This window comes from Mustela nivalis (genome assembly GCF_964662115.1).
Source record: "Mustela nivalis genome assembly, chromosome: 7".
In the NCBI taxonomy this organism is placed as follows: domain Eukaryota; kingdom Metazoa; phylum Chordata; class Mammalia; order Carnivora; family Mustelidae; genus Mustela; species Mustela nivalis.
Genome location: NC_139026.1, coordinates 25,594,542 through 25,619,848, shown reverse-complemented (window position 1 = coordinate 25,619,848; position 25,307 = coordinate 25,594,542). Strand labels below are relative to the sequence as shown.

Sequence of the window (25,307 nt, the reverse complement as noted above, 5' to 3'; positions counted from 1 at the left end):
TGTCAAAACATCCGCCATTTTCCCACTATTTGTCTGACGCCCCCCTTTAGAACCATGTCCTTCCTTGCTTGAGTAGAGCTTTTGGCTGCTCTCACTACCGTACACTCATATCCTAAAAAAGCAAAATTGAGCACTTTCCTATAAACATTCTGGGCTTAATCTGAGCTTTTTATTTATTCCTCAGAGCAGGAAGCCCTCTCCTCTGCTCTGTGTGACCCCCTCTGCTCCGTGTTCCGTTTGTATACGCTTGTGCCGTGGCCGATCTGAACCGGTGTGTGTGGCTCTGTTCTCCACCGTCGCGTTTAGCGGTGGCGTACTTGCCTGCGTAGGCGTGCGTCATGATTTGTTAACCACTCTCCTATGACATGAAAGGGACCTGTAGGTGGTTTTTGCTCTGTCACTTTTATAAGCAGTGATGTGGTGCAAGGGAGTTCCTCGTTGTTAAATGTTTACCTCCTGCAGAAGCTACAATGAACTGGATCCCTCTTTTGTTTCGTTCCAGACATATTTAAATTTTATTATCAGTTAGTTTTATTATATAGCAAACTGCCCCACCATGTGTTGGCTTAAAACTCAAATCCTGGCTTAAACTTAAGTTCACAAATCTGGGAGCCAGGTGGACTGTCTCCACTGGACTCATGCAGCTGTGGTCAGCGGGTGGGCTGGCCGAGGCCGGCTGATCCAGGATGGCCTCGTTTGCATGCCTGGCAAGTAGCTCGCGGCTGTCTGCAGCAACAGAGGTGTCTTGGTCACACCTCTCCATCCACGAAGTTTGCCTTGCCTCCTTCGCTTGGCAGTGGTGGCCAGGGTCCGGCGGGCAGCAAGAGGAAAACCCTAGCGGGCAAGCACTTTTCAAGCCTCTGTTTGCCTCCATTTTACCAATAATTCTGTTGGCTGAAGCGAGTCCTAAAGCCAGCCCAGAGTCAAAGTGGGAGGGCTCTACCGAAGGGCATTGAGAGAGGGAGGGCAATAATTTGGGTCCATTTTTTGCAATCGACTACAGTCAGTATTTTAAAGTTGAGATTTCTCGGCCCTATCGACAAAGTTTGGCCACCCGCAATAATGGGCAGGCCCCTTTGCGGAGTGCTGCTGTTCTTGCCTTGGACAGGATCTACACTTCTTACCCAGCTCCTCTGCCTGCTGTGTTACCTGCTCAGCCCCCACAGACTTTTACACCTGCAGCCTCTAGCCATACAGCCGGGAAGATTCTTAGGATACACTCCCGGAAGTAGAATTGCCCAGTTTAAAGTTGCACATATTTCTAAAAATGACTTTGACTTTTTAAATTTTATAAAAATTATTTTTAAAAACTACTTTTGCTTGGAGTGAGCAATGGGGTTGGTTTTAAATGCCAGTTAATCCCCCCAAACTTCAGTGATCCCTGAGGAAGTTCTTGCTGGGGCACACACACGAGCATGTACACACACCCACGTACTGATCCCGCCACCACACACATGCGTGTATGTACACACACGCAACTGAGGCAGTAGAATGAGTCTGTCTTCATCCCTTCTTCTGGAGAATGCCCCAGAAGTGGCAGTTTTGGAAAGGAGACGCTCCTCATTCAGTTATTCAGCAGAATTATGGAGAAGCTACTATAAACTAGGCCCTCTGCTAGGTGGGGAAGCCAAAAGATGACCAGTAAGTACACTGTCCTCCAGGAACTCACTATTTGGCCAATGAGACCAGCATGGACTGGACTGTAATCGCAACATGGTACAAAAAGGTCCACACGTGAGTGCCTAGTCTCTGGGAACACAGAGGAGAAATGATTCATCCTGCCTTGATTCAGAGGTGGGAGGCCTGGGGCTTATTTGCATGAGACTCCGTCACTTGGACACGTCTCTGTGCCATTTTCCTCGCATGTAAAATTGCTCTGATAACCATACCTGTAAGGTTTTACAGGCGAGATACACAGGACACCAGGCGAGACAGGCGCAAGGCAAGTTTTATTAAAGGCTCTCTTGGGCGAAGTTCCGCGACTCAGGAGAGGAGAGTCCGGGAAGTCACGCCCCGGAGGGGGTCGAGTGGGTCTTTCATTTGGCTTAAGACAGGGCATAGGTTCACAGCCATATAAGGTAAGGTATTCAGGGTGTGGGTTCACAACAACTATATATGTTAAGGTATTTGTGGTTGGAGGGTAGGGGGAGTCCTGATGTTCCTGTTTCCTACATAGGTATCCGTTTACTTATGGTGACCTGTCCTCAGCATACGTCCTTCCCGCGGGTGAGTCACGGGTAAAGGAAGAGGGCGGCCTGGAAGATGACGGCCCGGCGGCCATTTTTATTGTTCCTCCTACATTCCTGGAGCCGCTGACCCAACTATACCCGCCTATGGCTTCAGTGAGGATACAGAAAGCTTTTAACAGTGCCAGGTACAGAAAAATGTTTTGCCAAATCGTTGAGCTGAATTATTTTAGCTATTTTTTTTTTAAGATTTTATTTATTTGTCAGACAGAGCACACACAAGCAGAGTGGCAGGCAGAGGGGGAGAGAGAGAAACGGGCTCCCCGCTGAGCAAGGAACCCAATGTGGGACTTGATCCCAGGGCCCCGGGATCATGACCTGAGCCAAAGGCAGCAGCTTAACCGACTGAACCACCCAGTTCAGTGCCCCTATTTTAGCTATTCTTACCCACTTCTACTCTTCACACTGCCAGGGTCCTCAGAAGTGTGAAGGTCAGAATCACCTTTTCCTATTGTGATTTGCAGTAGGGAAATGGAAAGTGCATGGTCCTTCAGTACTTCTACCAGGACTCTGAAAAGAAGGACTATGAACTGGTAAGCCACCTCAGAGCATATTCAGAATTGGGATGGGGACTCTGATCTAACATGTGACTGTCCTTAAATGAATACCTACCAACATCAAGCTAACGATTTGTGTAAGCTACCAGAGATACAGGGTAAAGACACAGATGCTGCCCTGTAGGATCTTAGCCTATTGGGGAGACAAACATAACAGCCAGCAATTATGATACTGTTTGGCCAGCACTGAGCAGGGAGCAATTAAGTTGGCCATAGAGGAGGTGGCACTTCAATGGGACTTTTGTTGGCTCTGCCCAAGTTAGTATGTTGGTCCCTTTGGGGGATACTAATGCATATGGACACCAGAATTCCACTTAATTTATTTATTTGATATCCAATTTGACAAATAGCACTTCTCGCCATGGGTTTGCAAGATGCTTCCATGGTGCTGTCTCAAAGGAATTTAGAAATAAAGAGAATCTTATTTATAGGCTAAGACACCAATATTATCCAATTCTCTATATCAAGACAAGACGTTGAGAAACGTGATTTATTTATCCACAGTAGAATTGGATCAGGCTTCAGATTTTAGGTATCGGGCATATTTGGGGGTTCTTTGTGCCATTCCTAGCCCTTAGTTCTTCCTCTGAAAGACCCACAGATTAAAATTAGATGTTGCTGGCATAGAGGGAATGTTTTTAATGTAATAACTGTCTGTTTACTTCTTAGAATCATAAACAGAGCTTAGAAGAACAGGAATGTCTATCTTGTTGGCATTTACTGTTTTTGTAGGAAAATTAGAGTCTCACAAAGACACAGTTCAGTGAGCCAATTAAGCCTTGTTTGTTAAAATTATGTAAAATATATGGCAATGATTCTGAAAGCTATTATTAATTCAAAATATTGGCCACATAATCCAGGTCTGAGTACTTCAGAAGAAAAAAATAGACCCAATGTCTTGATAATATTTATATGTCTTCATTTCATTTTCATATTCTGTCTTTGACCACTGCTGTTTTTAGTGACAGATAAGATTCTTAATGGAGAATATTTGTGGAAAATATTTACTATGATCTGAATGCTTGTTTTTCTCCTCACCCCCATATATATGTTGAAATTTTAACCCCCAAAGTTGAGGGCCTCAGGAGATGGGGCCTTTGGTGGTGATTAGGTCACCAGGGTGGAAGCCTCATGAAGAGACCCCACAGAGCTTCCTAGCTCCTTCCTCTGAACAGTGAGAAAACCCCAGCTCTGAACCAGAAGAGGTCCTAGAACATGACCATGCTGGTGCCTTGCTCTTGAAATTCCCAGCTTCCAGAATTGTGAGCAATAAGTTTTTGCTGTTTATAAGCTGCTCAGTCTGTGGTATTTTGTTATAGCAGCACGAACAGACTGAGACAATATAAAATGAATTATTATTCTTTCCTTTGGTGGCATATAACCTCCTCCTTGTCAGCTTCTAGGAGATGAATTGACTTAATCAGGACTTTGCTGATACCACAGTCTTTGGCAGGACTTCGTGGCTCATTGCTGATCCCAGGAAAAGACTGAGAGCCTACAAATGAAGTAAGTCAGTCCATTCATACACTAGTTGTGCGCTTTAGTGCCTCAGGAATGCGGGGGATCTGGCTAGGGAATAGTTCTTTGAAGGCTCAGACATCTTCTTCTAATAGATCTTATAATAGGTCATGGTTCTTAGCCATTTAGAGGGGCACAGATCCCTTTAAGAATGTGAAAAGTCTGTAGAATCTGCAGGAAGAATGCAGACTTCTTTGTGGAATCATTCTTTTAAAAAATGCACATGTATACACACACACACACACTCAACACTTGGCATTCAATTTTTAGGAAATTCCCACTACACCAAATCCAGCTCACTTATCCCAAGAATCCTGAGTCTGTAGAGTCCCTAGCATCAGACTTCATCAGCATCTAGGACTGGTCTAGTCATTTCTTGGTTTTATAGAGTATTTGGAAGACTTGTGTCCAACAGAACGAAGCTAAATGTTTCTGCTGGATTCACTAGCATATAATTCCTGGCATGAAGGGCTAACCATGGTTTGGAAGGAAGGTGAAACCGTTTGTCTAAACCCTGATCTTAATACAGCTGGTCACAGTTCTTCTGTTCTATGGGAAGACAGGCAGGTGGTCCTCCTGAACCCACCTCTTGGAAAGGTAAGAGCTTGCAGACATGCAGTATATGACGGTCTCTAGCTTCTAGCAGCTTTCTGCCTTCATCCCATCTCTATAGCACCAGGGATCCTAGACAGGAAAGGACTGAGACTTTTGTGCCCAGGACATTGGGAATAATTTATTTCAGGGGGAAGTTTTATAGAACCTCATCTGCTTTATATACGGGGAAATTATTTCCAACAATATCTTTTTGTCCAGCCATCTGCTTGAATCAAGTTTCTGCCAGCCTCTGGAAGAAGTAATTATTCCCTGCTCTGAAACTCAACTCCATGCTGGCTTTCTGCTGAGGGAGTGGACCCTTTGGTTGTCTGTTTTCTATTGTCAAGAGTTCTTTTGTTACTTACTATTGTCAGCTGCTTATTTTTCAACAAACACTATCTTTGAGGCTAAAAATAAACCCTCCCAACACAAGTCCTCTCTTTATGATAGTGTGAAAGATAAAATAGAGCTGTCAATTGTGGATATAATTTTATTCAGGCTATTGCAGGAGAGGGAACATTTATTAATGAGAAATGTCTCAAAGAAAATAAAAGAGGCCCGAGTTTTATAGAGGCAAGTAAACAAGGGAGTCATCCCCAAGTCTTATGGGAATCATGAGGAGGCATGGAGTTGGGCCTTATCTCAGAACAGGGGAAGGCTGGGTCTTTCTTTGTGGTGGTTAGCTATTTCTTGGAACACAAAAGTGTGGGGGGTTTTTCAACCATCACTGCTTTCAGGGAGCACAGAGTTCAGACAAAGTTCACCATTGTCAAAAGTCACATCTTTTTAACTTTTAAGAACCTAAAGCAAATTTGGAAGAAAAAAAAAATGTTTCTGTAAGGTTTGGGTGTGAGGTGAAATCAGAATTCTGGCATCTTGACTGCCTGTTCTGTAAAAGACATGGAAGCTATCTCTTCATTTAATTTGGCTAAAGAAAAATGAATGGCCTGCATGACCAAAGCTTAACAAAAGGAAAAGAAACAATGCTATTATGACTTTCCTAGAGGCATGGAGAACCCAGGGAACAATTTTCAATTTGTACCAGTCATGGGAACTCTGTGACTTACAAAAATTTATTCAACATGCATGTTTTGAGCACCTGCTGTATGCCAGGCATGGGTATATGTGCTGGGCATAGAGCATTCAGTGTACCAGTTCAAAACTTCTCCCCTCCTGGAGCTCCCTGCTGCAGAGAAAAGGAATATACAAAGGGACAATGAGAGCGAGAGGAAGGAGCTGTGTAGTTTTTAAAAAGTTGGGTCAGAGAAGGTTTCCATAAGAAGGTAACAGGAGTAAAGGCCCGAGGAAGTGAGGGAAGGAGTCCCTGCTGAGGTCTGAGGGAATCTTTTGGGTGGAGGGAAGAGCAAAGTGTGAAGGCCTCAGATGGAAACTTGCCAAGCATTTTCAAGGAATAGCAAGAAGGCCAGAGTTGCCAGAGTGCAGTGGGCAAGAGAGCAAGTAGTCAGGGTTGAGGCCGGAGAATCGTGGGAATCAGAGGCTAGGCAGTCTGATGGGCCATGGCAATGATTTTGGCTTTCACTCAGCATAACATGGGAAGCCACCAGTTGGCTTTCGGCAGAGGCATGATATCATCTAATTTATATTTTCAAAAGATCAGTCTAGTTAACGTTTTAAGAGGGCTGAGGGGAAACAGTAAAAAGGCTACTGCATCATTCTCGAGAAGACAGGGGTTCGGATCAAGATGGTCATGGTGAAGGGTAGTGATGTATGATACACTGTTCAGCTCCCCTTCAGGAATAAAAGATTGATTCCTACAGCAGCTGTTTTCCCAAAGGCATTTCCCCTTCCCAGGGCGGCCTGCATCCAGTGACGGGCCAGTAAGGCCTATAAAGGCCTGGGGCCTCATCTCTGTTCAAGACAGTTCCCAAGGGCTGTCCTAGCTCAGAGCTCAGAGCTCCTTGTGGAGGCACAGCTGGTTTTTATTGTGACCAAATCACAGCCCAACTTTTCCTCCTGCCCAAACCCATTTGCTTTCCTCCTCAGGCGTTGTTGATCCCGGGAGCATTCCTGGATAACCTTCCTGCCCACTGAGCTCTGTCTCAGAATCAGCTTCCAGAAGGACACAACCTGTGACATGGAGAGGGGAGCAGGGGTCAGAAATATATTCTGAATATATTTTGAAGGTAGAACCAAATGGATTTGCTGACGGATTTGATGTGATCTTAAAATTAAAAAAAAAAAAAAAATCAGTGATGACACACTGAGATTTTTGTCCCAAACAAACAGAAGGATGGAATTGTTATTAACTGACATGAGAAAGACCACAGGAAAGGCAATGGTTTGGGGGGTTGGTGAGGAAGGTAGGGAATATAATAGAAATAAAAATAAACTCTTAAGATTCATGTAGATAAAAGATCAAACTCCACTTCCAGAAGGACATTCTTAACTTTGAATACTCCCAACATTATACAGTTTTAGGTAGAATCTGTTATAGTAGACGTTTCATTTAATTTGAGGAATGTGAGAGCAATTAAACATAAAAAATGTGAATACATATTTTCAGCCATTACACAATGGTTGCTAATTCATTGAGACAGAGTTGAAGTAGTTTTATAAGGGAACAAAGCCAGCCATTGGCACATCCACCAGGATATGTATCAAGAAGTTGTTTTTTCTTTTTTTTTTTTTTCCTGTAAGGCCCTTATAACTCATAATACAGCAACAGTTCCCAAGAGAAGTTGAAGCAAAACTGGTTACAAACTTGATATATCACATACCCAGACAATAACCCCAAGGCAACACGGTAGTAAGCACAATGATAGGATACCACCTTGTACGGATAAAGCTCTAAGAAAATTCACAGTAAAGGGAAAGTCAACCGGAGAGCACAGTAGGTAGAAAATGAATCTTGAGCTGGGGTTTGACGGTAGAGAGTAAGCAGAAAGGTTCGGGAAGGGTGTTTCTAGAGGAAGGAGGAATGTGAGAGAAGGCCCAGAAGGGACGATGGGTAAGACAGAGACTAGGAACAGTTGTGATGAATCTGCCTCCCAAGAAGATTACCTCAGTTGGGTAAAGTGGGGCAAGTTAGCTGACTTTTAAAACCAGGGAAAGAGTTTGGAGTTCTCCTTTTAATTCCCAAAGGGAGAGAAGATATTTTCTCAAAACTTTTAAGGTGCAGACATGCACTGTGAATCTCCAAAATGGAAATGGGTGATGTTTCCCAAACTTAATGGACATGGGAAGCTTTCTTCCCATGACGGCACCTGTTACCATCTTTGGGAAGATCGATTCTACAGGCCCAGGGAGGGAGATGACACGCAAACATGGAGTGTGTGGAGAAAACTAGTCGCTCCAAGTAACCGAGATTTTTAAAGGACACGGACAGTGTCCCGGGTGGTGTACAAACAGCCTTCATTCATTCTCATGCTCTGGCGCTTCCTCTGCCCCGTTCGCAGCATATGATGGGCCCCCTGCAAAGAGACGTGTGGTTCTCTGGGACCTTCTTTTCCTGCCTTAGTGATTGATAAGTCCGTCAACGTTTTTTAGTCTTATGATCCTTGTATTCATGCAAGGTGCCTTCCTGGCTTGCTGGCACGGCCTCTCGTTCAGGCAGGAGGTGGTGCTGCCTGTTCTTCAGCAGGCCGTGGGCGCTCTCTTTGGTCGTTGTCAGATGCCAGGTGGCACCTGTAAGACAAGCAGGAAGGAACTGCTCTTGCCCCGAAACAGCAGCCCCAAGCCAGAAGGCTCTGTCTATAGCCCCAGGCCTCCGCGCTCCGTCCTCGCTCTTGCCAGGACTTTCTGTGTGTTTGCTCTCTTCCCATTTGGGTTCTCTTTTTCTTACTCTGCTGCCTCTCGCTGTAAGCCACCTAGAACTTGAACTTGCCTTTTTCTTCTTTTCCTCCTATAGTTCAAAAATATCCGGAAATAGCTTGGTTTTGTTCATTTGTTTTGTTTTGTTTTGTTTTGTTTCTAATGGAACCTCCAGCCAGCAAGTCTAGAGGAGGAGTTCCCAGCCAGGATAGGGGGGTGGCCCCACATCCCTCCCTGCCTTTTACCAGGTGCCATTTGGAAATGTTTGGAGGCATTTTGTGGGGGGCTTGTCCACAGGCATTGGGGGGGTACTGCTGCCATGTCATGGGAAAGGGCTGCACATAGTGTGGGAGGTCACCCTACACGAGGCAGAACTGTCTTGCCCGAAATGTCAGTGACGTCCTCAACCGGAACCACTTTAAGCTTCCCAAACAGCAGTCATGTGAGTGCCCCTCGGATAATATTTGGTATTGAATGTACCCCCTCCCATGTCATTCTTAGTTTAATATTTTTCCTTTGAATTTACTCACTTATAGAAATCTTTCAGCAATAGTATGTTCGGAATAATGGGTCGATGTTATTGTCTATGTATTTTTCAGTATGCATAGAAATAAATACCTAACACCTCATACAAAATATTCCTCATTAGTAACACACACGTGAAGCCTGGGAAATAGTGGGCCATTCGTATACCCTACTGGGTGTTTGATGGGAGCATTAGCCCCACACTCCTTCTTTCTTCTGAACTATGGAGGTTTAAGCAAGTACAACTATCCCATGTTTAATGCCCCCTAAAAGTCATTTGTTTTATAAAAAGAAGTCTGTTCCACTGGCAATGACAGTATTCTCCACCCCAGCCAGCTGTGGCTTTGCTGGTTGCAGAGTCATAGGATCAAAGTGGGGCTTCGGTGGCCTTTGTCTCCTCAGACGGTCAGCTCTGTGAGGGCAGACCTGCCTCGTGTGACTCCACCTTCCCTAAGGCAGAGTCTGGCACAAGCTTCGTGAAGGGTAATGAGTCTCAGTGAATAAATGAAAACGCGACCAAATGAATATATGCTTACCCATTAGCACTAGATAAACCATGGGACACTATAAATGTTACCGTCACCGAGTAAAAGAAAAGCCTTGTGCACATGTTTCTTCGGCAAGTTCCATAACTTCTCTGCTTCAGGTTCCTTACCCCCCAAATAGGGATAATAGTACTAACCTCACAGTACTGACATGAGGAGTCCCTGAGATCATACCTGCGAAGTACCTAGAACAGCATCAGGCATAGAATAAATGTTACAGAAATATTTGAAGACGAATGAATGATGTCTGTCTTCTACGTAGGTTTTCAATATTTATGGAAAGAGAATCAACAAATGCTGAGTCACAATGTTCCTGCATTCCACATCCTTGCTGCTGGGCCGTTGCTGCAGGCAGCCATGGCCACTGACGCAGAACATGCCAGGCTCCGGTGAGAGCTCTTGCTGCAGTCCTCAGCACAGAAAGAACTCTCCAGAACAGGTAACCTGGGATGATGCAACCCCTGCCTCCATTCATGACAGGTAGCACAGGAACAGTATCCTGGTATTTACTTCAGGCGATGCTAGAACATAGCCAATGAACTAAAGTCCGGCTCTGTCTCAATGGACTCATTCTGCGGGAATGCCATATTCACCTACCCTGAGCCCAGAAGTGGAAGGGAAGGCAAGAGAGGGGTTGGCGCACTGAGAGTTTCTGTGGTGAACCAGCCATAGGGAACGTGATCTTGAGTGTTTTGTGTTACTTCATCCTCTGAAAACCTCAGGAGCCAGGATTTTAGCCCAACTTCCCTTATTTCATAGGTCAGAAGCCTGGTGCTCCAGGCAGTTAACTAATCCGGCCGACGTCATTTACTACAACACATACCAGTGGCAAAATTCGAACTCAGTCCCAACTGAGTTTCCTTTCCTTTCCAGCTTTCTTTCTTTCTTTCTCTCTCTCTCTTTCTTTCTTTCTTCTAGCCCACCTGCTGGATTTTCGGTGTCGGCACCTTTCTCCCATCATTAGGACGGAGATTAAGTGAGCGATGCTCATGAAATAGACATGCCTTAACAGCTCCTGCTGCGCGAGCCCTCCAGTCACGTGATGGAGCAGCAGAGGGAGGTTGCCGTTACTGCCCAGGGGATTTCATCAAAAGCCAAGATAATCCTGGCTGAGACAGTCTGCAGGCAGGGCATGGCTCGGGTGTGAATAGAGCATTTGTCTCCTTCGCCAAAGGAAAAGGACTCTATTCATAACCTTCTCCTGATAGCCTTCTACATGAGAAAGTGTAGGAAAAGCCAGATTCTCTGCAAGAAGGGGCCTGTTCCTGTTCTTTGAACATGGGGATTCCACATTCCATTCCTGACAACCCTGATTTCAGATAAATGGTTTAAATTTTTTTTCTCCCACAGTTACGGATCAGCACTAAGAAGTTGTCTTAGTATCTGAGTGTACGGGGCAGCAGTCTGACTTGATCTAACTAAATGGAATCTGAGTTCCTCCTTGACTTCACTACAGAATCTCTTTGCTCTCTGTCCTCACCCCAAGGCCTTCCTTCTGTCTCTAGGGAGTAGACTCCAAAACTGTTTCCCAAGTAAAATGTCATTCGTCTCCTCTACCCTCTGAGGAATAATCCTCCTGCCCACTATAGCTGACTGTGACTGCCTCGGGCCTTCTAAACAGCTTACCTGGTTAAATCACCCCCAGGATTGGGAAGTGACCTATCTTCTGAATCCAAGCAAAGATTATGTGAAGTTGATGTTAGTCAATCTCAAGTTTGGGCTCCACATAACAATCTGAGGCATTCCCTTCCCAGCTCTGTTGGCCGTGAGCTAAGCAGATCTCCAGCCATGGTGGCCTCCCTTGCCGTGCAGGGCTCGCTCAGGCAGTAACGACCCCAATATTCAAGACTCAGAGTGAGTGCTTCAGCCGTAGACCCACACGTATGCATAGTCACTGCTCCAGTCTCCTCATGGAGCTTACTATCTAGTGAAAAGTTATAAGCTACAACAAATGGTAAGAAAGAAAAGATCAGTGAGCTATGGGAGCATGCTGAAAGGAGGCCCACTCTCACCTAGGGGTCAGAAGGTTCCTGAGAGGACGCTCTGGTTCCCCACTCTCTGCCTCAGTACCTCAGGCCTGGTCCTGGAATTCACTTATCCGCTAGCCTTCCCTCTTTTTTTTTTTTTTTATTAAAGATTTTATTTATTTATTTGACAGAGAGAGATCACAAGTAAGCAGAGAGGAAGGCAGAGAGAGAGAGGAGGAGGAAGCAGACTCCCTGCTGAGCAGAGAGCCCGATGCGGGACTCGATCCCAGGACCCTGAGATCATGACCTGAGCCGAAGGCAGCGGCTTAACCCACTGAGCCACCCAGGCGCCCTAGTCTTCCCTCTTGATGGCCCATTTGCATCCTTTATTTCACTTTCACGTTCTTCTCTCTAAGATATCCTCTCTCGGTAATGCCCCTTTAGTCTATGAACCACAGCCAAAGATGACAGGGTGAAGGCAATCAAAGGTTATTTTACAAATGTTAGTCAGTGACCATGGAAATGGGGAGAAAGAGGTTGACACGAGACACAATAGCTTGTAAACAGGAAACATTACCGTAAATTCGATGTGCCAGTTCTAGAACACTGGTAACGAGGTGCCATTTCTTGTACCCTGGCCCTCCACCATACTTGGGCAGTACATACTGTCCCAGCCTCTACATGCAGGACCCCAATATTTTATCTAAGAGGTGGTGTCATATAACATTATTGCATTTGCCTCTAGTTTGCCTAAGACTTAGTTTAGGAGTGTTGTTTCATTTGTTCACTAATTCAAAAAAAGTATTTAAGCCAGTGGGTCAGTTGCTATGCAAGGCAATGGAGGGGGTTGTGGTGATAAGACATGAACAGCACCTTGCTCAAGGCAGCTCGTGTTCATTGTCCCAAAATTAAATAAAGACACTAGGACATCAGTGGAGGAGCTGCCATACTGAAAGGGAGGGCATCTTGTTGAGGCCAACTCACAGGGCCCAAACTTTACAAAAGCCACAGTCCACGCTGCCAGCATAGGGTATTGGCAGGAACTTCCAGAACTTTCCACCTGCTCTTCAGTCACTGTTTATTTCATTATTACTTTCATTGAGGTAATGCGATCCTGTTAAGAGTCAAATAGTCTTACACAACTGAGTACACAGAACATCCCTTGACCATCCACTTTCCTCATTTAAAAGTCCACCAGGGAAACCACTTCAATTTATTTAGCTGTTTCATTTTGGATTTGCCATATTTCTCAATAGCTGCCACCCCTTGATTTTTTTCTTATGACAATTATATTGAGATATAATTCATGTATCATGAAATTCACCCTTTTAAATAATTGGACAATCCATTGATTTTTTTTAGGATATTCACAGTTATGCCACCATTCCTACTATGTAATTATAGAACATTTTCAATACCCCAAAAGAAACACCAAATACATTAGCAGTCACTCCCCATCCCCTCTGCCCCAGTCTCGAAAACCACTAATCTACCTACTTTCTCTATGCATCTGCCTATTATGGACATTCCATGTAATGGAACCATGCAGTATGTGGTCTTTGTGTCTGGCTTCTTTCACTCAATGTTTTCAGAGACCATCCTTGTTGTAACATATGCCAGTAATTCATTCCTTTTCATAGTTGAGTGATAGTCCATTGTATGGCTATACCATTTTTTGTTGATCCATTCAATAGTTGATGGACATTTGGGTTGATTCTACTTTTTGGCTATTATGAAGAAAGCTGCTACAAACATCTGTGTGCAAATTTTTAATTCTCTTGTGTATACACCTAAGAGTGGAATTGCTGGGCCACTGATTTTTCAAGCTTCGGACATTATCTACTGGCTTCTCACTGTGGAGTCACTATGGAGACATCTTATCTTCCATTACTACCTCTCCCCAACATACACACTTCCTATCCTTCATTCTCCCAATATTTATAGCATAATTTTGATTGCATCAGTATTAATATGATAATATAAATGTTGACATATGATTATTTTTCCTTAATGAACTTTTGGTTTTACCTGGAGTTGTCTTATTTGTTTATTTTCTATGTATTTATCACCAACTCACCTTTAAACTCTCCCTCAGGAGTGTCATCTCTTCTCCTGATATTCATATGCCTTAGGCTTTCTATCAATTTCATCATCCTAGGTTTCTCTCAGAGTCTTGTGACTTGCTCAGAGGTAGACTAGTTGTTCTCCAGACTGGTAGCATGGGTGTTAACCCAAGACTTCCCTTCAACCACACATAGGAGATTTCTTTTACCTCTCTCTTGTGTTGGGTTCCTTTTATCCCATATCTGTCTCTCTCTTGTTTCCCCTCCCCTATTTTGTGGGATAGCTCCTCCAGTTGTATCCTGAAAACATTGCAGAGTGAGTATGTTGTTTCAGAACTTGCCTATCTGAAAAGGCTTTGTATTATTAAATTATTACTAATTTTATTTTTATTAATTTTAATTTTTGCTAGTTTTACTTGGTATAAAATTCCATAAAGCTCATTTTTCTGCAGATTTTTTTTTCTAGTTCCCACAGTTGCTGTTAAAAATATCCACACCATTCTGATTTTTTTTTTTTGTCAGACTCTAACCAGTTTTTTTACTCTCTAAAAGCTTTTAGGATTTTCTCCTTGACTCCAGTATTCTTAAGTTTAAAAAAAAAATGATAAATTTTGACTAATATATCTTGTTCACTTTGCTGGACCCTTGATGGGCTCCTTTTATCTGGCAATAGCATTCAGTTCTAAGAATTTTTCTTGAATTATTTCTTTAGTGATTTTATTTCCCCCACTTTCTTATTATTTTTTCCCTTTTCTATGATGTACAGTATTTGGATATTGAACTTCTTGATTTGGTCCTTAAATGTTCTGATCTTTTCTCTCCTGTTCTCTGTCATTTTGTTATCCTTTGGAAGGTTTTGTCAAATTTTTCTTCAACCATTTTATTCTATTTTAAAAATTTAATTATTTTTTATTTTTTAGAGAGAGAGAAAGAGAGGAAGACTGTGTGGAAGAGGGCAGAGCCTTAAAAAGAGCCTTAAGCAGGCTCCATGCCCCGTGTGGAACTTGTTGCAGGGCTTGATCTCATGGCCCTGAGATCATGACCTGAGCCAAAATCAAGAGTCTGACACTTAACCAACTGAGTCACACAGGTACCCAAATTTTTCTTCCAATCTTTATTGAGATTTTTAGTTTATGCCATATTTTTAAAATTTCTAAGACTTTTTTGTTTTATGAAGTCACCCTTTAAAACATCATCCCATTGCTCTGTGTTTTTAATATATCCTTTTAGCTCTCTAGTAGTTTTCATCTTATTACTTAAATTCTGTTTTCTCCAAATTAATTTAGTACCTTTGTTTTTAATCTCTTTCATGTTTGAGACTTTCTTCAAATGTCTGGTGATCCTTGACTGCTCATTTACATTTAAAATTGGGGTACTAAACAGCTTAATGGCAACTCTGTATTGTGGGTGGGGCTTGAAGACCACAGATCACATGTAAAGAAATCAGGTTGCGCTGTTTAATTGGATAACCCTAGTGTCAGTATCTTTATATCTTTTCTTTGGCTTATCAAACATATATTGAAGAATTGTCTTATATCCTGCACAGTATTATGGGAGCAAAGTGATGGAAGAGGGCTAGGAGCTATAGGGGAAGGTCTTAATATTTACTATTTAACACTTTTGTTTTCAGAACTGTTACATCTCTCAACTGTGCCATGTGTCCCCCATCTCAGAGACCTGTTTTAGTCTTTCCAGGGCATAAACCCCATTTTCTGCTGAGGTAGAAATAGAGTGAGTCACCTGGTGGCACAAAGTAAGGAAGAAGATTTTTGTTAGGGTGAGGGGTATGTCTAGCCCTTAGATTTCTCTCCTCTCCATTCATCCCCAAATTACAAACTCCTGTTGCTTCTAATTCTTGATAGTTTGGGGTTCTGTGTTGGAAAATGGGCTATTATTTAGTTTGCTCACTTAGGAATTAGTTTTCTTGGGTCTGCTAAGTAGGTTATCTTTCCTCTTGTGTTTTAACTTGCAATGTTTTCTAGCTATCACCCCCCCACCCTGCCCCAGTTCTTTTTTTCTCTTGGATTTATATCTTTTTTAAAAATACCTTCGTATCAGTTAGTGGGAATCCAGAGAAAGTACAGGAAAATGTGTTTAATTTTCTAACTTTAAGGAGCCTTTCTAATTTTAGAGTCCTTCCTTTACATATATTTTACTGGAAAATGCCCCAGTATGTAATTTGCTCTCTTAATGATTACTTTTTAAGGGTAAGGAAGACAAGAAAGCTACAGTAGTAATTTTGGAGGCATATTAAAGCATTTCTTCCGACAAAGTTGACAAAATTGTTGTAGGCTGAGATGAAATTGCAGTGACCTTAGTTCACAAAGACAAAGCTATCTTAAATTTTGAATAGTGAACTGAATTGTGAAAGTAAATGAGGGATTGTGAAGGGATTGAGGTCAATTGTGAATATTCATGGTGGAGCAGCACAGGGGATAAAGCTTTGGACCAGATTGGACTGGGAATGATGTTTTACAGGTATAGTCAGAGGAAGCATGCTGGGAAGAATCCAAATTGTTTTTGAGGGAGAGTCCCAAGGACAGCATTGACTGTCCTATTTAAAGGAAAGGCAAGACTGAGACATGATGTTGGAAAATTAGATGGGACAATAGCTCAGGATCAAGACTGAGAATGGCAAAAGATGACTGGATACTTCCCCTTTTATGAAATGCCATATGCATAGTTAATGCTTATGGGAAAGATTTGAAAGATTAATAATATCCAATGTTGTTGAAAAGTTGTGAAGAAACAAGCATTCTCGTGTACTGTTGGAGAGAATATATTGATATAGCCTTTATTGGAGAGTAATTGGTAATTACATGTTAAAATTCTGAATGTTGATTAACTTTGATTTATCAATTCCATTCCTAGGATAATGACTCTATAGGAAATACCAAAAAAATTAATGTATAAAAATGTTTATTACATCATTGCTTGTAATAGAGAAAACTAGAAACAACCAAAATCCACATTAATAGAGGATTGTTTAAATTCATAATGTTGCAGACCTGCATAAAACTCTTGTGGCTCATTCATCGTAAAGAGTAGCTTTAAAAAGAAAGTAGTTTAGGGGCGCCTGGGTGGCTCAGTGGTTTGGGCTGCTGCCTTTGGCTCGGGTCATGATCTCAGGGTCCTGGGATCGAGCCCCGCATCGGGCTCCCTGCTCTGCAGGAAGCCTGCTTCCCTCTCTCTCTCTCTCTGCCTGCCTCTCTGCCTACTTGTGATCTCCGTCTTTCAAATAAATAAATAAAATTAAAAAAAAAAAAAAAGAAAGTAGTTTAATATTTTTCAAAGAACATTGAAAGAGGTCTAACTCATAATTCATAATTCCATTTAAGTTTATTCTTGTTACATGGTCTTATAGTTGAATGCTTGGAGCACCATATGTCAGGCAAGATAAGGTCAATTAATATATAGTGATACACAGCAATATCTAGAATACTGTATTCAATTTATTTATTTGGTATTCAATTTAAAAAGTGTTATAAAATAAAATATATAGCATGATCTACTTTATGTTTGAAAATTTATGAAGGCTTCTAGCTTCAAGTAATGGCAGAGTAGTTTGGATCAGACTAAATCTCTCACTGATAATAATTATAAATTTGGTTTGTAGATCTACTTGAAGACACTAAAGGAGTACCATAAACAGACACAAACTAGAGGAGATACAGTCCACATTTAACTGGCTTATCCCTCTGCAGACACTGAGCAATCTGCAGGATACAGACTTAATGGACTAAGGAGTTAGAGGCCAGAGTACAGGGCTGCCAGAGCAACTGCAAATTAAAGGGGGAAGGGAAGTCCCAGAAAGTTAGGAGTAGTAGTGGGGGAGCCCCCAGATGTATGCACAAAATCTTCTCAGAATCTTGGCTGACTCTTCAAGTGCAAATGCCCAGGGCAAGACTCCAAGGAGCATAGTAGAAAACAACAGCTGGACCGTTGAAAGAACTGAGCAGAGATCTCATCTGCTGCCTGGTGCTGGAAAGACAGAGTTTGAAGTTAAAGCCTATGAAATTAGAGGGGCTTGAGAAACATCTCTTGCATTCCTCTGGTACACCAGAAGCACCATGTTTTTGGAACACATCCTAGGACTATGAGCTATATCCTGGGACTAAGAAGAAAAAAGAAAAGTGTAAGTCATTTAATAAAACCTAGAAACAAGTCTGCAAAGGATTAAGTTTGTCCACAAGAAATTTAGCTACTTTCTAGAACAAAACACAATGCTCACCAGAGGAAGATAACAGAATTTAGTTTCCACAATGTATCATTTACAGTGTCCAGTATACAATAAAAATTACCAGACACACAAAGAAGCAGAAAAATATGCCCCATAATAAATAAAGAGACCCCCCAAAACCCAGAAAACAAAAGGAGACCCACAGACAATGCAGCTGTTGGAATTATCATACAAGGTTTTAAAGATACTATTATAGATATGTTAAAGAACTTACAGGAAAAAATTGATATAATTTGTGAATACATAGGAATTTCAGGAAAAATATGAAAATGCTAAAAAAAGGGAAACCATATGGAAATTATAAAATTGAGAAAAGTACAATATCTGAAATATTAAAAAATACAATGCTTGAAAAATTATTGGGTAGGATTAACATCAGTTTGAATATGACAGAAGAAAAGATCAGGGAACTTGAAGAAAAGTCAACAAAAATCACCAAATAGAAGGGGAAAAAATGGAAAAAATAAAACAAAACCCCACCAGAGTCTCAGAAGGAGAGGAGAGAATTAACAGAGCAAAGAATATTTAAGGAAGTTTAGGAAGCTCAGTAAACCCCAAGAAGAAAAAAACAGAAAGAATTCCATATCAAGGCACATTATTATTAAATGGCTAAAAAACTGAGGATAAAGAAAAATATCTTTTAAAAGAGCCAGATAAAAGATACATCATATATATGAGAATAAAGATAAGAAAGACAGATGATTGTTCAACGGTGATGATGAATGGGATGGGTGTGGAGGCAGGACTTCCTAGACCCCCTCTCCAGGAACAACAATTTAACTTGTGAAATACCTTTCTAAATAAATCATTCCAAGTCTCTGGGAATTGTCCCAAGGGCAAAAAAACATACAGCAAATAGAGAAATATTTATTCAAGAAAATCTACTAAGCCTTGGCAGGAACAGTGAGAGTCTGTGGCACTTGAGCCACCACGGCCTCATTACCCACTTCTCTCCAGACCTGCAGACTGAAGGAGATGATCGGTGGAATTCAGCAGCCTTTTTGGGCTATGGGATGACTTGAAGAAGGTTATTCAGGCCTGAAGATGACGGAACAGAAAGTTAGGGGATGACAGAACAGAATACTGTTCCTTTTATACCAGTCCTAAACTTCCCATTAGGCTCATTTTATGTGAGAAACAACCTCTTTTGTTTAAGCCACTATTGCTTTGAGTTTTCTTATTGTATACAAACACACTTGATATAAATCTTCCTATTTATTTTTAAGCCTTCTCATGAGATTGATTGATTGATTGATTGATTGATTTTTCTGGAAGTCATTTTTGTTCATGAAATAAATGCCTGTTAAACTTCATTTAAGTTTAAATTATACCACTGATAGCCTTACTTGTTCTTCCAGTCACATATGTGTGGTAAAACTTTCTGAGTGGAACGAAAGTAATTCTATATATCTAGCACCTAATGATTTTTTGACTGTAGAAATGGTTTTAACTTAGTTGTACCTGAAGTGTTCCAGACTTTTTATTTCCATTGTGGTGTGTATTCTGAATCCTTGCACATGCGAAATGTCTTTATTTTGCCCACTCACTTAAAAGCTAGTATAGCTGGTAGATTCGAAATACTATTTCTTTAAAGTATGTAGACATTTCATTGTTGTCCAAAAATCAGTAGTATAAATGAAATGTTTATTGTTTATTACCTTATGTTCTTATAGGAAGCTATTTCTACCCTACCCCACCATTGAATGCCAAGGATTTTCTCTTTAATTTTTTTAAGATTTTATTTATTTATTTGAGAGAGATTTTATTTATTTATTTGAGAGAGCGAGAAAGAGAACACAAGAGGGAAGAGGGTTAGAAGAAGAAGCAGACATCCTGCTGAGTGGGGAGCCCAATGGGGGGCTCAATCCCAGCGACTCCAGGATCATGACCTGAGCCGAACACAGCTGCTTAACTGACTGAGCCACCCAGGCACCTTGGATTTTTTCTTTAATTTTTGAGTTCAGAAATATCAGTAGAATATATCTGTGTACCTTTCCTTTTAGTATTCTTGCTGATGTAGCAAGACCAGGAATTGTTGGTTTTTTAAATTTAACCCAAAGAACTTGAGTACTTATTTAGTCCAAGAGAGTATTTTTCTATTAATGGCTTTCTGTCATCCTATCTATGATGTCTTAAATTCCTATTAAACAGATTTTTGGAATTTTCTGCATTTTTCCCCCTCATGATCTCTTTCCCTGACTTTTTGCTTTATATTCTGGGGGAAATACCTTGATTAGATCTTCCAAATCACTAGTTCTCTTTTCAGTTTTATCTATTCTGTAATTCATCCCTGACATTCAGTTTTATGATTTATTAATCAAATTTTTAATTTTTTACATGCCTCTATTTTTCTCTGACTGTCGCTTTTTCTATGGTAGCTTCCTCTTCTTTTATGATGTAATATCCATTGTATCCCAGACACTAAATAAAATATTTTTGCGGTTCTCTTTGGCTTCCTGCATTTGCTCTTTCCTCGGAGGTCAGTTTGCTACTGATTCAGTTTTTAGGTCTTGGGTTTGGTCCAAACGTCTGGTGATTCTGGGTTATTCCTTTCCTCAATATAAATTGATCAGTATTGATAACTGGTATCATTTCCAGGGTAGTTGTTGAGGTTACCTTCCAACATCCCTTGCTAGGTCCGCCCTCCATATGTGATGACCAGTAGTGGCAGATGTGCTGTGCTCTAATGGCAGAGGGAATAGGCCAGCAGGTTGGTGACGCTTCTCAAATAAGCAAGTAGGGAAGTTACCCTGTCTTGGGTACCTCAGGAGATCTCACATCTATTCCAAGTTGCCTTTCCTTAATTAACAGTTTAGTAATCTGTATACCATGCTCTTCTGTTCTCTCTGGTCCTGATCCTCATTCTATGAGTTCTTATGGCCGGTCCTTTACTCAGAGAGCATGGGGCAAATCCCATAATTAGCTCTTCTCTGTGCCCAGCCTCCACACTCCACTGGGGAGGGTGGAAGGAGCAAGTTCCAATCAAGCATTCCACAATACACTTCTGTCCTCTCCTGTGGACCTTGAACTTTCTTTTTCTCTTAAGAAAGGTCATATTAGCTGTCACTATTGAATACCTGCTCTGTGCCAGGAGCTATACAGAGCAGACAGGACACAGTAATGAATCAGACCAATGATTATTTGTCCTGAGAAAGCTGTATTAAAGGCTACAGAACTACTCATCCAGCAGCCCCCTACTTAAGCTATGTTTCTCAGCTCTCTGGTATTTTTGTTAGTCTGCTACCATCCAGAAATTCTTCTGTTTCTATTTAGCCAACATTTTCTAGGGAATGCCTAGGACTTAGTCTTATTTTATGTATCCTATTTTATTGGGATCTGGGAATAAAGAGAAGTAGACATTTGGCTCAGTCTCACTATCCTAAACTAATCACCTTTTTTTCTTCAAGTGGAGGAGGGATGGCTAAGTGAGTTCGGATACTCTATGACCTAGGAGCAAAATAGATTGTAACCACACTCCATAGAAAGGCTTTGAGTAGAGTTATTCTTTCACTGGCTCTGGCTCTGGCTTTGGGGTCTCTGTAAAGAAGTTACAGAGTTCTTATCAGATTCTAATGTTAGGGAGCAAGCCTGGGGTGATACTGTGCAACTTGACAGCTTGCTCTTTCATTCTCCTTCTTCTAACATTCTTCTTGATCACCTTAACAACTATGACTCTAAAAATATGGTAGAGAAGGTGTCATTTTCAGAGCATAAGAAGAGAAGAGCATCTGATCCCCACAAGATCCCTCATACATCCCCCACCACCCTTCTCCCAAGCTATGCTTCAAAAGAAGAAGCTTTTATGAATACTCTACAAATTTTGTTTTTACTCTCTGTTATCTGGAGACCAACCAGGCGCATGGACTCTTTAGGTCTCTTTGGAACCCAGAAGATCTCTTTATACATTTCCATTGCTCTGTAGCTTTTATAAAAAACCCCATTTTCAGAGTTAGTATTGATTCCACTTGACCTTTGTTGATAAGTCCCCTCTCCCTTACTTGGTTTCAGTAGATTTGTTTTTGTTAGAACCAAACTGAGTAATAGTCTCCCTTCCCAGAAATAAGGACAAGCACCCCCTCCCCCAGGTGACTTGTTCAGCCACCCTTAGGCAAACACCAAATTGAATATTTAGCAATTTCTGTTTTGAAGCTGGGGGGAGGGGGAAAGGGCCCAAAGAAGCTAACTCCCAGTTCCAAGAAAGTGTAAACACTGTTCATGCACTTTTTTTAGATGATTATCATCTTAACCAGTCGCTGCATGGTCAACATCTGATACCTCTTACCACATGGAGGTGACAAAGTCAATCCATTGGCCTGTCTGCCCCAGAGCTAGAGATCTTGTCTTCTGGTGATGATTTAATGAAGTCCAAGTCATCTTGCAAAAAAGGAAGTGGAAAAAGATTCAAGCAGTGCATTTTTGGCAGCAACAGTAGTTCTGAGACATTCTCTTTTAACAGAGAAAACATCGTGGCTGATAAATATGGCAGAACTCTTTTGAAACAGTGTCCTGTCTTACGTGTGTTCTACAGTGCTCCAAAAAGAGGAAACTTGTCTTTTGTGGCTTCCAAGAAAGAGCGTTTTTCTCCTCTTCTTTTTGTTTGTTGCATATCTAAATCCCCAGAATCATCTAGGAAGAAGAAGGGGGTGAAGACTTTCAAAAGAAACGAGTCTCTCATTACGAAAGTAATATTCCACTCCACATATGCAGATGCTGGCATGTGCAGAAGAGAAGGTACTGTTTGTCTTACTGCATCATAATTTGGATGTTTGATTTAACTAGAGCAGCCTTGTATTGTAGCCAATATGTATTACATAAAGTTACCCCTGAGACTACTCCTCAGAAACTGGATAAATGGAACTGTGTGCTCTGGTAAAATGGCCCCTGAAGAGATTATCCCAGGAAGATAAGAGTAAGCTTCACCGTGTACCAAAGAAGTGGTATATTACACACACACACTCACTCCCCTAAATTTGCATATAGAGGTTTGACTCTTTTCAGAACTTTCTTAGATTCATGTTTATTTAGACCTCTTCCTTATGATAACTCCCCATTTTTCTTCTTAATCCATCTTTAAAATAAAGTGGGCATTTTTCTGAGTTAAAGATTTTGAACTTTGCAGCACCTACCTATAAATCAACTGATCAGCTTGTGAAGAATGCTTTGTCTTTGAGGGAAGGGGAAGGAGTGCACAGTAAGATGGAAGTAGATTTCCTGTGGCCTTTGGCTCACTGTTAGCTCAATTCTGAGAATCTAGATTTAGAAGACAAACAAAATGTCAGACTGGTCTCTGTGGTTTCCCCTCCATCTTCTAACTTCTTAGAGGTCCACCCAGTCTTTGGAATTAACATCTGCCAATCTCAAGAGACTATATAATTGAGTAAAAACAGACCCAAGTGGCAACAGTAAGGGACTTGGAATTAATACAACTTTGGGGCCAAAGTATTTAGCCTAGTAAGTATTATTCGATAAATTCTGGATACAATTTAATTAGGCATATGGATAAAGAAGGGGGAAAATAAAGTTCTCCATTGTGAAGAGGGAATTAACTCAATGTACACACTGGAACTAAAAGCGTGAGGCCAAATTTGGAGACAGAGTGGAAACCCCTATTTCAGTTCAAGAGGTTTCTTTCTTTTTTTTTTTAGATTTTGTTTATTTATTTGAACAGAGAGATAGATCACAAGTAGGCAGAGAGGCAGGCAGACAGAGGGGGAAGCAGGCTCCTGCTGAGCAGAGAGCCGGTTGTGGGGCTTGATCCCAGGACCCTGAGATCATGACCTGAGCTTAAGGCAGAGGCTTAACCCACTGAACCACCCAGGTGCCCCAATTCAAGAGGTTTCTTAGACTTGTCTTTTACTTCCTCACATAAACTTATTCGGAGATCTTAAACGTCTATGAAATCTACTGCAGATTGCCACATTTCTCCTGAAAAACATTCAGACTTTACACTGTTGCTATTTAAAACATGAATGTTAGGGGCATTTGGGTGGCTCAGCTGGTTAAGTGTCCAACTCCTGATTTTGGTGCAGGTCATGATCTCAGGGCTGTGAGACTGAGCCCCCTGTCAGTGTGGAACCTGCTTAATATTTTCTCTTTCCCTTTCCCTACGCCCCTCCCCTCTCAAATAAAATAAAGTAAGATAAAATAAATAAAACAAAACATGAATGTTATTCAGCCTTAATGGAGAAGGAAATTCTTCCCCATGCAACAACATGGATGGACCTGGAAGACACGATGCTAACAAAATAAGCCAGTCACAGAAGGACAAATATTGTGTGATCCCACTTACATAAGGTGTCTAAAGAAGTCGAATTCACAGAAGCAGAAAATATAATAGTGGTTGGCAGGGGCCAGAGGGAGGGGGGAATGAGGAGTTGTCATTATAAAGGCTATAAAGTCTCAGTTATGCTAGATAAATCAATTTTAGAGATCTGCTGTATTTATGGTATTGTGCACTTCAAAATCTGTTAGGAGGGTAGATCTTATGGTAAATATTCTTACCATAAAAACAAACTAAACAACAACAAAGGGACAGAGGACAACTTTGGGAGGTGTGTTGGGTATGTCTAGGACCTTGCCTGTGATGATGGTATCACGTGTGTTTTCATAGGTCCAAACTCACCAAAATGTACCCATTAAATATGTGCATCTCTTTGTATAGCAATTATATTTCAATAAAGCAGTTAAAAAAATTGATACTTGAGGGGGCACCTGGGTGGCTCAGTTGTCTGGTTGTCTGACTCTTGGTTTTGGTTCAGGTCATGATCTCAGGGTACTGGGATCAAGCCCTGCACTAGGCTCTGTACTCAATGGGGAGTCTGCTGGAGATTCTCTCCCTCTCCTTCTGCTCCTTCCTCTGCTCATGCTCTCTTTCTCTCTAAAGTACATAAATAAATCTTTTTTTAAAAAACTTGATTCTTGAGCAAAAGGAAAAAAATAAAATATGAGGTATGGCTATAAACTAAATATAAAACTAAATTTCCTTCCATTCTTTATTCAAAAAACATTTTTTGAGAGCCTACCATGTGACAGGTACTGTGCTAGGCACCAAGGATCCAGAGACAAGTAAGAAATGTCCATCCCTGTTCTCAAGGAGCTAGAGAAATTCAGACAAGTGTTCATATAAGGATAACGGTATATAATGGGTGCTACTTGCCAAGGGGCATGGGGGCAGAGAAAGAAGAAGTGGGGTAAGTTCTAGAAAGGAATTACAGAGGCCTCTCCATAGGGCTTCTCAAGACATGGTAGCTGCTTTCTCTAGAGCAAATGATCCAAGAGAGA

The 25,307-nt window shown here is 41.5% G+C and overlaps 1 long non-coding RNA gene across 2 annotated transcripts; it reads left to right on the top strand.

The window, feature by feature from the left end:
• Window positions 1-4,208: 4,208 nt before the first annotated feature.
• Window positions 4,209-24,700, top strand: LOC309868378. Of its 2 annotated transcripts, none has more exons than XR_014313666.1 (3): window positions 4,209-4,309; window positions 10,019-10,195; window positions 22,257-24,700. It is a non-coding gene; the product is annotated as an uncharacterized lncRNA (long non-coding RNA). The 2 variants fall into 2 exon arrangements; XR_014313667.1 differs by lacking the exon at window positions 22,257-24,700 and adding an exon at window positions 14,707-14,794.
• Window positions 24,701-25,307: the final 607 nt, after the last annotated feature.